A 15912-nucleotide genomic window follows, 5' to 3' on the forward strand; every position below is an offset into this window, starting at 1 on the left:
GTGATTATATCTATCTGCTGAACTGCCATGTTTTGCTTACATTTTATCTTCTTTTTCAGTTTACAACAGATTGATACACGATTGCATCAGATATAAAACATGTACAATATAGTATGACTGTACAGATAAGAATAAAGATATAAGATATACCGTATAATGGTTTACATGATACGGTTAATCTAGTGTGTGCCAAATATACAGTATTCTTATAGGTTTACGTTCCGATACTTCACTATGCATACAAGACTCCGTGGCGCAACGGTAGCGCGTCTGACTCCAGATCAGAAGGTTGCGTGTTCGAATCACGTCGGGGTCAAACATTTTTTATTTCAGGATATTACGGAAGGAATGTAGAATTGTACGTTTCACATTTCATATTCCTTTTTCCAAAATAGAAAAAGTGGAAACTCCACAGGTCGCTCAACACAACAAAAACAAAAATGTTGCAGGCTCGGTTTGATTGAGCCTGTTCATAGCCTAATTAATAACAAAATAAGCACTACAGAATATAAATGAGATGAATAGAAGTATATAGTTCGGTTTTGAGTTGGGCGACTTTTTTACTTTTAATAATGGAACGTCCATCATTTAGTAAATGTTTACTACAAATCAGTATGATTCAATACCATATATATGGAATAATAATTAATTAGCGATAAAAATGCACTGCCTTAATATTCTTGATACAGGTAAGTATAAGCAATGTAGACTTTGCGTAAAATCTGTATTGTGCACTCTGACTCTTAGAATCCACAGGCACAGCTGGCGAAACTTACTGCAATGAGGCGCTATGTACGGTTCCTTGTACTAAAATGAAATTTACTTGTACATCAAAATAATTATGGACGATATTTTAACAAAATGACATTAAAAAATGAAATGAATATAATAACAATTTAAATTTTTTCACTGAAAAAAAAAAAAAACAACAAAAAGATTCAACCGAGTATTTACCCCAAGTCAACTATCATTCTTAGTAGTTATAATTAATAGTAGTTCTAATCTAAATATGACAAAACAAATCATGATGCCCTAATCAGCAGATCAGTCTATAAAGTGAATTCTTAACTGACGTTAAAATAAAACTATACCTATCTGCATTTATTGTGTTATTTTAAGTCAATTAAACAATATATATATTCATATAAAAAGAATCATAAGTACAAAAATATTTCTTATCCTTCCCGTATCATTTGCAGTTTAACTGTTTTTCTATTTATAACGATTGTTTCAATGGCAAAAATGCTCTTTCAGACCCCAGGGTTGCTCCTTCAGAGGCAATTAGAGAGCATTATCAGAGGCCGTTAAAATTATCGATATTTGAACTAGATAAAGACTGAGACTTTGACTTCGGCTTCAGAATGGAAACTGTTTCGAAATACTGAACTGGTTGTGCCTTGTTCAATATAAACCGATTTTATAGCAAGTAAAGTTGCAAGAACAAGTTATTTCGATTTATGGACTTAAATATTGTTTTCTTTTGAAAAGAAAATCGATTTTAATTTCGATATATTCCGTAAATCAGTATTTTCAACAGTTACTTATCATGCCTTCTAAGTGCCTCTGTCTAAGCAGAGTCTTACCGTGAATAGTCTTTCCTAGGTGTCATTAACACTTTTAATATAATTATCTGTTTTTAAACAATAGGGTTATATACAGACATAACAAACAATGTGCAGCTGTGATAGCCGAGTGGTTAAGTTTGTTGGACTTGAAATCCAATGGGCATTGCCCGCGCAGGTTTGAACCCTGCTCGCAGCAAACTTTTTTAATATCAGGTTTGCTGACTGACGTCGTATAGCACTTTTCAATGACTTTCTCTGTCTATCTGACTGTTGTTAGGTCAAACTGCTGGTTTCATTAAGTTAAAAAATTCTAGTGGTATTAGCCCATTTCGATAAATGGGTATTATGCGTATTGAACAAGTGGCAATATATTTTCCATCATGCTGTCATACTGGTGACAATTCATATTGTGGAGACAATTTGCGTACACATGGACGTTACAAAAAACTCACATAAGACACAACATGTATCGTTTAGACTCTCTGGGTTTTGACTGAAAAACAGATTACTACGGATATAAAAGACCATTTTGAAACTGATTAAATAAAAGACCAAGCGGAAACAAGAGTCTATATGAAATTGATATTTTTATGTTCGTATAACAAAAATAAAAATAAAAACGATATCGAACTAATGCGACAGTTAAAGAATATTTACGAAAATGGCTTATCTATATGAAGTCAGAGTTATTACATTTTACATATGAATTTGTTTTTGTTGAGTGTAGGTAATAATTTAGCACATATGGCGACTGTTCTAGTTTTTAACTCTCTTGAATGGTAAGTTCAGGGCGAGCAATTGGAATAATAGGCGAATGATCCGGTGTGAATCACCCATCATTTACATAAACATCTTCTTCTGTCAAGCTACTTTTAAGAATTACACTAAACTTGGTCTAAAGCATCCTGACAAGGTCTTCTTCCAAACTTGTTAAAAAGACCGCTGCTAAGAACAGAAATAAAAACTAGTTCTTCTCATGAATCGTTAATTGAATTTTCATCGAATTTGTTCTGTAGCATCATTTTATGGTTCCCTCCAAAGTTTATTCAAATAAATTCTGACACTGGGTCTCTTTATAGGTGTCGCTACAGCTAAAATAGAAATAACTTTAAACGACTTCTTTTTATGCACCGTTTGACGGATGTTCATTAAGCTTACTCTGTAACATTATTATAAGTTATCTCCCAATTTCATTCAAATAGATGCAGTCGGGCAATTTTAATGACCGTTAGAGTTAAAAATAGAAATACCTTTAAACGACTTTCTCATGAAACGCTCATAGTGCTTTATCAAACTTGATCTGTAGTATCGGTATCATTGTAAAGTTCTCTCCAAAGATTAATAAAAGGTGGCACTTAGCTCTTTTTTGGCCACTAAAATAGACATACTTTTAAATAACTACTGGGCATGAAAGCTTGACGAACCTTTACCACGCTTGGCTTATGTTATGATTTCTAAATTCTTTCTTGAATTTCTTCAAATGTGGGTACTTGGTCACTTCAAGGGGCCATAAGAGCCAAAACTAGAAATATCTTTAAATGATCGTTCCCTTTGACCGCCGGGAGATGTTCAAACTTGTTCCGTTGCATTCTTGTAAGACTCTCTCAAAAATCATTAAAATGTAGGCACATGACCAGCTGTATGCTTTTTTTATCTCCCATTCGGGATTCAGTGTTTCGTACTTATATTTAAGGAATAGAAATCAACGTTAAACGTCTTATAGTCACAACGACCTCTTAGTGTTTGATGCAGGATGTAGACCTCAGGCGATTTCTATGTAACTAAACACAAGCTGGTTTTATTTTATAAGATAGTCTAGCACGAATTCATTTTACTATACATTCAACGTCTATTTTGTGCCGAGTCAAAAAATATCTGTCATTTTTTTATTTACTCTCCACGTACATCTTCTAAATATTTAGCATTTTCCATTTTTGCATACAGTAAAATGAAGTTATTCATTTATCACATGTAGCATAAGGTGTCAGTAAATATAATAAGTCACATTTCTTTCATTTCAGACAAATTAAACCATATACCCCAAGCTATAGGACCACCACGCAACCACTTCGCCATTCTAATTAAGATTGCTTCTTAATTAAATAAGGCAAAACAAAACATTCCAATTTCCCTAATAAGCAGAAGAGTCTATAAATAGAAAAAGTGGAAACCCCACAGGTCGCTCGACAAAACAAAAATGAAAATGCTGCAGGCTCGGTTTGATTAAGCCTGTATGTGGACGGTATTGGAAATGTATGCTACCGTTTACGCCCTCTAACCCCGGGTTGAGCAGAACTCAGCATTAACAAATGTTACATGTACCGAAAACAATTTAGAGTCGTCCACAGATGTGTTCATACGGCGGTGCACATGGAACCTTTAATGATACACAGGTGTGTAATTTCAAGAAAAGCGGCGTATGGTGCCCAATTAAAACGAGAACTAAACAAACTGGAATTTAGAATGAAGATCTGAGGTTACGGAGACTGCATATCACAGAAACTGCCAAAAGACAAAAATTAAAAGCAGACAATATATCCAAGGGGTGATGATAAAATACACAAAGCTATAAAAGCGGGAGTATTGGTAATGTGCAAGCTGAAAAGCTGAGCAGTACCAATAACACAAGATAAAAGTCATGCTGAAAGGTCTAAAAGATCGAAATATAACAGCTCTGATTGAATGTACGGGGAGCCATTTTCTGAATCCACACGGCTGTGATAATAAAATAGAAAAAGTGGAAACTCCACAGGTCGCATGAAATTGATACAGGCTCGGTTTGATTGAGCCTGTACATGGACGGTAGCGGAATGGTCCGTGGGCCAAGACCAGAAAATCTGAAAGTCTTAACCCAGAAATTAGGCAAAGGTTGAGCTATACCATGATGTTATACTATTATTCAGGAAATTTTTAAGGTTGGATGTCGGTCTGAGCAACATGTCAGTAAAATTCAATGACGATTTTAAAAACGACGACTGATGCCAGTCTATATGAAATTGAATAGGTGAGATTTATTGAAAAACAGCATGCGATTTATATGTATTACATTTGTATGCACGTTGTCTATAACCTAAATTAATTGCAAATATTATAATTTCTCATGAAATATATAAAATTATGAATCTTAACACAATTATTTGATGATGTCTTATCAAAAATTACAGTAATTCTGATAATTTTGTGTCGTATAACGACTTTAAGAATTCATTTTACTTATTAGATAAGCATTATTCATCTTGTTTTTCGGTCAAGTTATAAGTCACACACAAAAGAATTTCGGAATGCTACTTAAAATAATTTCAGCACTTGGTCATATGAGAAAGTGGCAGGTCATGATATCTCGCCCAGGTTAACTACCCTCTGTCCACGTCATGATTGTTGTTTTTGTTCAGTTACTAATTGTTTTGACAAGCTGACTAAATAGGAATTATGACATGTTTATTTTCTAATGGTCATTTGCGTGTTCATTTATTCAACGAGTTTAATAAATTCAATATGGAAAGTCACAAATGTAATATTCGTTTTATCACATGTTAGCCTTTCTTGTCGAAACATCAAAGATTCGACTTTCTTTTACTACATAAACAAGACAATTTGACCGACGTCGCTTATACAATAAATGACGTCGACGACAAAGCTTTATTATACTAGTGTATTATCATTTTTATTTAATGGCTTTATTACATTCCCGCGACGTCAAACATGTGATAAACCTTATATATTCATATCAAAAGAATTACAAGTACAAAAATATTCTTTCTTCTTCCCATGTAATTGGCAAGCTCATTGGATGCCGTTTTATCATTTATTCACAGCTTTGTGACATCCTGTATTCATTTCTGCATTTAGTGATTTCTAAAAATACACCGTGTATCATAAACATTTTGTAGCAACGTTCTGATTATAACCCAACCTAATGCTAATATCTAATATATATCTACTGCATCATCATTTAATTTCAACAATGAATAATTATAAAATCATCGTAAATATGCTTGTCATAGGAGATTAACCCGTTTACACGGTGTATGATTGTTACCAAATTAGCCGGAACTTGACAAAAATTTATCGGACAAGCAACGCATTTTTTTTATCAAAACATGGATGGAAAGAAGGTGGAGGGTGTACATTTTGCTGGAGAAAACCCCAAGAAAACGTAAGATCAACATAACTTATTGTTCACGGAATCCAAGGGTGATATGATATTACGCCTACAATATTGTGCAGTAGTATAACACCGTCATTTTCGCCTACATGTAGATTTAGATGAAAAAGGTGCGGAATTGATTTTATTATTGACGAAAATGTATTTCATTTTATACTATTGTACGCACAATTACTTTAGTATTGTACCTACAGATTCACTGAATATATATATACGTATATTTCTTTTATTACGGAAAATATGAACTCTTTGATTGTTCTGTACTTGTCTTTTTTCCTATTTTCCGTGTTACGTTCAGCGTTGACAAGCACCTTAATTTCTCATTTACTGAGATAACATGGCACCCATTCGTTATCCACAGAACATGTAGTTATAGAGACCTTACAGCGAGGTGCTGTATAAACTATATGTTCCTTGGGTCCTTTTCGAGTTGCAATACAGAGTATGCCTTAGATTATGAATAAATAATTCTTTATTATATGTAAAAATGTGGTGTGCAAGTTATTTTCAAGAAATAATTGTATTCTTTCATTATACATTTAGGAAACGCTGTAAGTTTTTAAATATCACGTCAAGATTTCTTACTGCACTTTGTATCATAGGGTGAAAACATAAATCAAAATATGGAAATGGTATCGTGTTTCGCGATTCGTAGCCTACTTGGCTGCACAAGGATTAAAAGGAACAAAATTATGTGCCATATTCCGACAAATTGCTATGCATAATAAAAAAACTAAAATATTGTCGTATTTGAAATATAAGACGATAGTCTGCATTTCACTGCATACATATATGTACATACACTTATTCTGTTATCCCATAATCACAGCTGAACTCCTTAAACTGGTAAAAAAGCGTTACAAATCTTATTCGAATTGGCAAAAAAGGTCTTTCTACAAACTAAGGCGTCAGGAAAATCGCAATAGCTTCGAAATCACTCGCATTACAAAGGGAGAAAAGGTATACTAGCTAAATAAATCATTAAAAAGTTTAATGCTCTAATTATTGCTTTAATGCATTATTACTCGACAATACAAATTGAAGACTTAAAATCTTCCTACATGTTTCTTCGAAAAATAAAAACACACTCAAATTTAGATGCTTTGCCAAGTTCCGGCTAATTTGGTAACGATCATACACCGTGGTGTATGCGGCTGGTAAAATATTTAACACTGATTATTGGAAATTAAAGGCTGTATTTATTTTGATGGCATAAACACACCTTGGACAAGCTCTTCATGAGCTCAGGGCTGCTCTTACAGAGGCAATTAGACAGCATGATCAGAGTCCGTTAAAATGACCGATATCTGTCAAACTTCAAAGTTTAAATTAATTTTCTTTCCTACCAGACAAAATAAAAATAATGTTAATCCATACTGAAATGTAACCTCATCACAGATTAATCGATTAATCAACCTTTTAATTCTGAGACTTTACAGTTAACTATTTTTCATTATTTTTACGAGTACACTTGCAGGTACTTAACGTGTACCGAACATTGGATATATATGTTAACTAAAAATAAAAGGATTAAAACCTTCGATATTTGACAGAAAATATTTACTTTAACTGTCTCTGAGCATTCACTCTAAGTGCCTTCATCCGAGCAGAGTCTTGCCATGAATAACGTTTCCTATGCGCGATAATTTTTTTATGATTATCCGTTATGAAATATTTAAATTTAGTTAGTCAATTTACAAATAAAACATATAAAGTACAGCTGTGATGGCCGAGTGGTTAAGGCGTTGGACTTGAAATCCAATGGGCATTGCCCGCGCAGGTTCGAACCCTGCTCGCAGCGAACTTTTTCGTAGTGGGGCCTTACATTTTAAGACCGTATGACATTGTATACCACTTTTCAAAGATTTTTCCTGTCCATCTTAATCTTTTGTTTCTGTTATTGTTATTTTGCTTCTTAAGTGAAAATACTTATTTCACTCAATTGCTTGGAATAGTTCAACTAGCCATGTATTAGAATAAAGAATGTTATAGTACCAAATAGTGTTTTGGTAATAATACTGTTTTAAGAAGTTGGACTTGAAAGCTAAAGATTATTTTCTGTTTGCAGCGAATAAACGTCTGTATATTTTAGAACAGAAGTTAACCTTTTATTATGTCATTTTTATTAGTTTTCTCATTATAAAATATCAAATAAAGATTTTTCAAATACGGTACGTAATAAATCCTTTAAAGCATCGTATATTTATCTACGAATATCAAATGTATGTTTGTACAAGTTAGATAAATATTGGGGTTCACCCCATAAGATGTAGCCTGAGGTACATCCCCATCCAAATGGGGAAAATTTTCAATACTAAAATTAAAATCATCCCTCTTGTCATAAATTTTGGTATGTATAATATTGTCATAAACAGAGAGATGTAAATCTAAAAATGAAGCATCAGTATCCGAATTGTTAGTTTTAATTAACTGAAGCTCCCTAGGATAAATAGTACCCACCAAATGACCAAAAAAACGGATTATCCATATTAAGAAGTCACTTTTATTGCGTACCTGGAAACTGTTGCATGTTTTATCGCTAGAAATTTATGTCACGACATGCAGATTTAATGTTTATTTACTATTATGATCTGTTTTTATGAGTGTGTAGTTTAGTGTATATTAAACACAACGGTAGGTACCTCAAACATGATAAAGTACATAAAGTATGATACAACTAGACAATAAAAATAATTGCCTTTAACAATTGCCATTATGCATAAGTACATTTAAGGGTGATCTGTAAAGATCTATAAAGATTAGCATTCTTTATTTCTGGAATGACCTTTGAAAGCATTACTCGAACATATTTAACTTACAATGTATAATATGTTCACATTGCTTTGTGTTTTGTAGTTCTATTCAGTGAATCTTTGTCCAGAAAGTTTAAGTTTGAGTAAGCTCGAGGTTGTGTGGCCAAAATCGGTTTTGACCAGTACATGTAGGTCCTTTTTCCAAAGTTAATATCGCTTTACGTTGATTTGAATAGACACACGCACGCACACACACTCACGCACGCGCGTGCACACACATCCTTATCCACTACAACAACAGTCCCCTTTTAACGAATTCTGCATGCTAGAACAGTAGTCACGAGTTTTGCATGCAAATAAAATAACTCATATCATTTGGCTAGCGAAATTCATCAGAAATGGGCTATTTAAATGATTCCAAGTGCGTGTTTGTGGCTTTGGGAGTGAAGCATATTGCATTACTTTTCCGAAATAGACTTAGTCTAGCCGAATCTGCTATCATTGTTATCTTAATTGCGTTCTATACGTAAGCTTCCAAAGGATGTATAGTTTTTATTAACTATCACACCAGCAGTCTTTAAGTGTGATATTATTGTTTTGTCCTTTGGTATCGTGATCACATTCAAATCTATTTTGATAACGCTTATGCTGACGCTTAGGGTCCTAAGGTCAATGGCACGTTTCATTACATCGCAGAAACAGACTCAATCAAAGCGACTCTACTATTATTTTTATCTCTACTATTCAAATAATAAGGAGAGCTATTGTAATTAACCCGGCGTATATTCTTACAAGCTGTCCCTATATTAAGCAAACATTACCAAGGATTGATCTCAGTAAGTGGCAGACACCTTTTCGTTCAATTCAGGGTTATATGTACTAAAATGCAAAGGTCACAGGTATCGGGTTCATGATAGTGTTAAGTTTTATTGCATGCTTCTCAGTTTAACTGTATCTTCTGAAATAACAACGTTTACAGATATGTCTCACATCGCAATAGCTAAACGCTACCCACTTGCAACCCCTTATTAACTTTCCTCACACTTACTTATAAACTCATATTATTCTATTCTATTCATTTTAACATTCCGTCATACCCTCCCCTCCCACCTATCCCTACCCCTCTAATCCCCTCTCATGCCCTTCAAAAATTATTTTTTTACATTTTACACATTTATCTTTACCTTATATTGTTTCTCACATTGCCTTCAACAACATGCACCCTCCCCCATCTTCCCTGCCATTACAAACCCTACCCCCACCGCACTCCCTCAAAATTATATTTTTGATATTTCCTTTCTTATTTCTCATATGATTCATAATCCCTTCACTCCCCTACTTCTAGAACCCGTCCCTGTCTATATACACTAACTTGTATCCCCCATACATACCTTCATAGAACAACCTGTTGAATCACACACACATAAAGGTTACAAGATTTACAATTTTTATGATTTTCACTTCTTTATTGGTAAACTGTTATAATATTCGAGCGCGTTGCCATTTCGACATCCCTACTTTTTGGTTGCGTTCTATGTTTCCAAATATTAAATTATTTTATTCTGAACTAGAATGATGTTGATTGTTCATTTACTAAAAAGATATGCACCAGCATACTGTGCGGATAACTAATTAAGGAAAACGTGGCAGATGAGCAGTTCAATATAAATAGGTTTTCATTAGATAAGTGTGAACCAATTACTTATCACGAATAATTTTCATTTTCTTTGCTGAAAGATCATTGTTAAAACAATCATCGATATCAATTATAAAAAAACATTCTGTGTGATTATATCTATCTGCTGAACTGCCATGTTTTGCTTACATTTTATCTTCTTTTTCAGTTTACAACAGATTGATACACGATTGCATCAGATATAAAACATGTACAATATAGTATGACTGTACAGATAAGAATAAAGATATAAGATATACCGTATAATGGTTTACATGATACGGTTAATCTAGTGTGTGCCAAATATACAGTATTCTTGTAGGTTTACGTTCCGATACTTCACTATGCATACAAGACTCCGTGGCGCAACGGTAGCGCGTCTGACTCCAGATCAGAAGGTTGCGTGTTCGAATCACGTCGGGGTCAAACATTTTTTATTTCAGGATATTACGGAAGGAATGTAGAATTGTACGTTTCACATTTCATATTCCTTTTTCCAAAATAGAAAAAGTGGAAACTCCACAGGTCGCTCAACACAACAAAAACAAAAATGTTGCAGGCTCGGTTTGATTGAGCCTGTTCATAGCCTAATTAATAACAAAATAAGCACTACAGAATATAAATGAGATGAATTGAAGTATATAGTTCGGTTTTGAGTTGGGCGACTTTTTTACTTTTAATAATGGAACGTCCATCATTTAGTAAATGTTTACTACAAATCAGTATGATTCAATACCATATATATGGAATAATAATTAATTAGCGATAAAAATGCACTGCCTTAATATTCTTGATACAGGTAAGTATAAGCAATGTAGACTTTGCGTAAAATCTGTATTGTGCACTCTGACTCTTAGAATCCACAGGCACAGCTGGCGAAACTTACTGCAATGAGGCGCTATGTACGGTTCCTTGTACTAAAATGAAATTTACTTGTACATCAAAATAATTATGGACGATATTTTAACAAAATGACATTAAAAAATGAAATGAATATAATAACAATTCAAATTTTTTCACTGAAAAAAAAACAACAACAAAAAGATTCAACCGAGTATTTACCCCAAGTCAACTATCATTCTTAGTAGTTATAATTAATAGTAGTTCTAATCTAAATATGACAAACAAATCATGATGCCCTAATCAGCAGATCAGTCTATAAAGTGAATTCTTAACTGACGTTAAAATAAAACTATACCTATCTGCATTTATTGTGTTATTTTAAGTCAATTAAACAATATATATATTTCATATAAAAAGAATCATAAGTACAAAAATATTTCTTATCCTTCCCGTATCATTTGCAGTTTAACTGTTTTTCTATTTATAACGATTGTTTCAATGGCAAAAATGCTCTTTCAGACCCCAGGGTTGCTCCTTCAGAGGCAATTAGAGAGCATTATCAGAGGCCGTTAAATTATCGATATTTGAACTAGATAAAGACTGAGACTTTGACTTCGGCTTCAGAATGGAAACTGTTTCGAAATACTGAACTGGTTGTGCCTTGTTCAATATAAACGATTTTATAGCAAGTAAAGTTGCAAGAACAAGTTATTTCGATTTATGGACTTAAATATTGTTTTCTTTTGAAAAGAAAATCGATTTTAATTTCGATATATTCCGTAAATCAGTATTTTCAACAGTTACTTATCATGCCTTCTAAGTGCCTCTGTCTAAGCAGAGTCTTACCGTGAATAGTCTTTCCTAGGTGTCATTAACACTTTTAATATAATTATCTGTTTTTAAACAATAGGGTTATATACAGACATAACAAACAATGTGCAGCTGTGATAGCCGAGTGGTTAAGTTTGTTGGACTTGAAATCCAATGGGCATTGCCCGCGCAGGTTTGAACCCTGCTCGCAGCAAACTTTTTTAATATCAGGTTTGCTGACTGACGTCGTATAGCACTTTTCAATGACTTTCTCTGTCTATCTGACTGTTGTTAGGTCAAACTGCTGGTTTCATTAAGTTAAAAAATTCTAGTGGTATTAGCCCATTTCGATAAATGGGTATTATGCGTATTGAACAAGTGGCAATATATTTTCCATCATGCTGTCATACTGGTGACAATCATATTGTGGAGACAATTTGCGTACACATGGACGTTACAAAAAACTCACATAAGACACAACATGTATCGTTTAGACTCTCTGGGTTTTGACTGAAAAACAGATTACTACGGATATAAAAGACCATTTTGAAATGATTAAATAAAAGACCAAGCGGAAACAAGAGTCTATATGAAATTGATATTTTTATGTTCGTATAACAAAAATAAAAATAAAAACGATATCGAACTAATGCGACAGTTAAAGAATATTTACGAAAATGGCTTATCTATATGAAGTCAGAGTTATTACATTTTACATATGAATTTGTTTTTGTTGAGTGTAGGTAATAATTTAGCACATATGGCGACTGTTCTAGTTTTTAACTCTCTTGAATGGTAAGTTCAGGGCGAGCAATTGGAATAATAGGCGAATGATCCGGTGTGAATCACCCATCATTTACATAAACATCTTCTTCTGTCAAGCTACTTTTAAGAATTACACTAAACTTGGTCTAAAGCATCTGACAAGGTCTTCTTCCAAACTTGTTAAAAAGACCGCTGCTAAGAACAGAAATAAAAAACTAGTTCTTCTCATGAATCGTTAATTGAATTTTCATCGAATTTGTTCTGTAGCATCATTTTATGGTTCCCTCCAAAGTTTATTCAAATAAATTCTGACACTGGGTCTCTTTTATAGGTGTCGCTACAGCTAAAATAGAAATAACTTTAAACGACTTCTTTTTATGCACCGTTTGACGGATGTTCATTAAGCTTACTCGTAACATTATTATAAGTTATCTCCCAATTTCATTCAAATAGATGCAGTCGGGCAATTTTAATGACCGTTAGAGTTAAAAATAGAAATACCTTTAAACGACTTTCTCATGAAACGCTCATAGTGCTTTATCAAACTTGATCTGTAGTATCGGTATCATTGTAAAGTTCTCTCCAAAGATTAATAAAAGGTGGCACTTAGCTCTTTTTTGGCCACTAAAATAGAACTACTTTTAAATAACTACTGGGCATGAAAGCTTGACGAACCTTTACCACGCTTGGCTTATGTTATGATTTCTAAATTCTCTCTTGAATTTCTTCAAATGTGGGTACTTGGTCACTTCAAGGGGCCATAAGAGCCAAAACTAGAAATATCTTTAAATGATCGTTCCCTTTGACCGCCGGGAGATGTTCATTAAACTTGTTCCGTTGCATTCTTGTAAGACTCTCTCAAAAATCATTAAAATGTAGGCACATGACCAGCTGTATGCTTTTTTTATCTCCCATTCGGGATTCAGTGTTTCGTACTTATATTTAAGGAATAGAAATCAACGTTAAACGTCTTATAGTCACAACGACCTCTTAGTGTTTGATGCAGGATGTAGACCTCAGGCGATTTCTATGTAACTAAACACAAGCTGGTTTTATTTTATAAGATAGTCTAGCACGAATTCATTTTACTATACATTCAACGTCTATTTTGTGCCGATAAAAAATATCTGTCATTTTTTTTATTTACTCTCCACGTACATCTTCTAAATATTTAGCATTTTCCATTTTTGCATACAGTAAAATGAAGTTATTCATTTATCACATGTAGCATAAGGTGTCAGTAAATATAATAAGTCACATTTCTTTCATTTCAGACAAATTAAACCATATACCCAAGCTATAGGACCACCACGCAACCACTTCGCCATTCTAATTAAGATTGCTTCTTAATTAAATAAGGCAAAACAAACATTCCAATTTCCCTAATAAGCAGAAGAGTCTATAAATAGAAAAAGTGGAAACCCCACAGGTCGCTCGACAAAACAAAAATGAAAATGCTGCAGGCTCGGTTTGATTAAGCCTGTATGTGGACGGTATTGGAAATGTATGCTACCGTTTACGCCCTCTAACCCCGGGTTGAGCAGAACTCAGCATCAACAAATGTTACATGTACCGAAAACAATTTAGAGTCGTCCACAGATGTGTTCATACGGCGGTGCACATGGAACCTTTAATGATACACAGGTGTGTAATTTCAAGAAAAGCGGCGTATGGTGCCCAATTAAAACGAGAACTAAACAAACTGGAATTTAGAATGAGGATCTGAGGTTACGGAGACTGCATATCACAGAAACTGCCAAAAGACAAAAATTAAAAGCAGACAATATATCCAAGGGGTGATGATAAAATACCCAAAGCTATAAAAGCGAGAGTATTGGAAATGTGCAAGCTGAAAAGCTGAGCAGTACCAATAACACAAGATAAAAGTCATGCTGAAAGGTCTAAAAGATCGAAATATAACAGCTCTGATTGAATGTACGGGGAGCCATTTTCTGAATCCACACGGCTGTGATAATAAAATAGAAAAAGTGGAAACTCCACAGGTCGCATGAAATTGATACAGGCTCGGTTTGATTGAGCCTGTACATGGACGGTAGCGGAATGGTCCGTGGGCCAAGACCAGAAAATCTGAAAGTCTTAACCCAGAAATTAGGCAAAGGTTGAGCTATACCATGATGTTATACTATTATTCAGGAAATTTTTAAGGTTGGATGTCGGTCTGAGCAACATGTCAGTAAAATTCAATGACGATTTTAAAAACGACGACTGATGCCAGTCTATATGAAATTGAATAGGTGAGATTTATTGAAAAACAGCATGCGATTTATATGTATTACATTTGTATGCACGTTGTCTATAACCTAAATTAATTGCAAATATTATAATTTCTCATGAAATATATAAAATTATGAATCTTAACACAATTATTTGATGATGTCTTATCAAAAATTACAGTAATTCTGATAATTTTGTGTCGTATAACGACTTTAAGAATTCATTTTACTTATTAGATAAGCATTATTCATCTTGTTTTTCGGTCAAGTTATAAGTCACACACAAAAGAATTTCGGAATGCTACTTAAAATAATTTCAGCACTTGGTCATATGAGAAAGTGACAGGTCATGATATCTCGCCCAGGTTAACTACCCTCTGTCCACGTCATGATTGTTGTTTTTGTTCAGTTACTAATTGTTTTGACAAGCTGACTAAATAGGAATTATGACATGTTTATTTTCTAATGGTCATTTGCGTGTTCATTTATTCAACGAGTTTAATAAATTCAATATGGAAAGTCACAAATGTAATATTCGTTTTATCACATGTTAGCCCTTCTTGTCGAAACATCAAAGATTCGACTTTCTTTTACTACATTAACAAGACAATTTGACCGACGTCGCTTATACAATAAATGACGTCGACGACAAAGCTTTATTACACTAGTGTATTATCATTTTTATTTAATGGCTTTATTACATTCCCGCGACGTCAAACATGTGATAAACCTTATATATTCATATCAAAAGAATTACAAGTACAAAAATATTCTTTCTTCTTCCCATGTAATTGGCAAGCTCATTGGATGCCGTTTTATCATTTATTCACAGCTTTGTGACATCCTGTATTCATTTCTGCATTTAGTGATTTCTAAAAATACACCGTGTATCATAAACATTTTGTAGCAACGTTCTGATTATAACCCAACCTAATGCTAATATCTAATATATATCTACTGCATAATCATTTAATTTCAACAATGAATAATTATAAAATCATCGTAAATATGCTTGTCATAGGAGATTAACCCGTTTACACGGTGTATGATTGTTACCAAATTAGCCGGAACTTGACAAAAATTTATCGGACAAGCAACGCAT

At 33.6% G+C, this 15912-nt stretch overlaps 5 non-coding genes across 5 annotated transcripts; all 5 read left to right on the plus strand.

Annotated features, from left to right (window-relative positions):
• Positions 1–244: 244 nt before the first annotated feature.
• On the plus strand, positions 245–316 carry Trnaw-cca (transfer RNA tryptophan (anticodon CCA)). The gene has a single exon. It is a non-coding gene; the product is annotated as a tRNA-Trp (tRNA).
• Positions 317–1678: 1362 nt separating this feature from the next.
• Positions 1679–1761, plus strand: Trnas-uga (transfer RNA serine (anticodon UGA)). Its single transcript has one exon. It is a non-coding gene; the product is annotated as a tRNA-Ser (tRNA).
• Positions 1762–7449: 5688 nt separating this feature from the next.
• Positions 7450–7531, plus strand: Trnas-uga (transfer RNA serine (anticodon UGA)). Its single transcript has one exon. It is a non-coding gene; the product is annotated as a tRNA-Ser (tRNA).
• Positions 7532–10512: 2981 nt separating this feature from the next.
• Trnaw-cca (transfer RNA tryptophan (anticodon CCA)) lies at positions 10513–10584 on the plus strand. The gene has a single exon. It is a non-coding gene; the product is annotated as a tRNA-Trp (tRNA).
• Positions 10585–11942: 1358 nt separating this feature from the next.
• Trnas-uga (transfer RNA serine (anticodon UGA)) lies at positions 11943–12025 on the plus strand. The gene has a single exon. It is a non-coding gene; the product is annotated as a tRNA-Ser (tRNA).
• Positions 12026–15912: the final 3887 nt, after the last annotated feature.

The sequence above is a fragment of the Mercenaria mercenaria genome, chromosome 3 (genome assembly GCF_021730395.1).
Source record: "Mercenaria mercenaria strain notata chromosome 3, MADL_Memer_1, whole genome shotgun sequence".
NCBI lineage: Eukaryota > Metazoa > Mollusca > Bivalvia > Venerida > Veneridae > Mercenaria > Mercenaria mercenaria.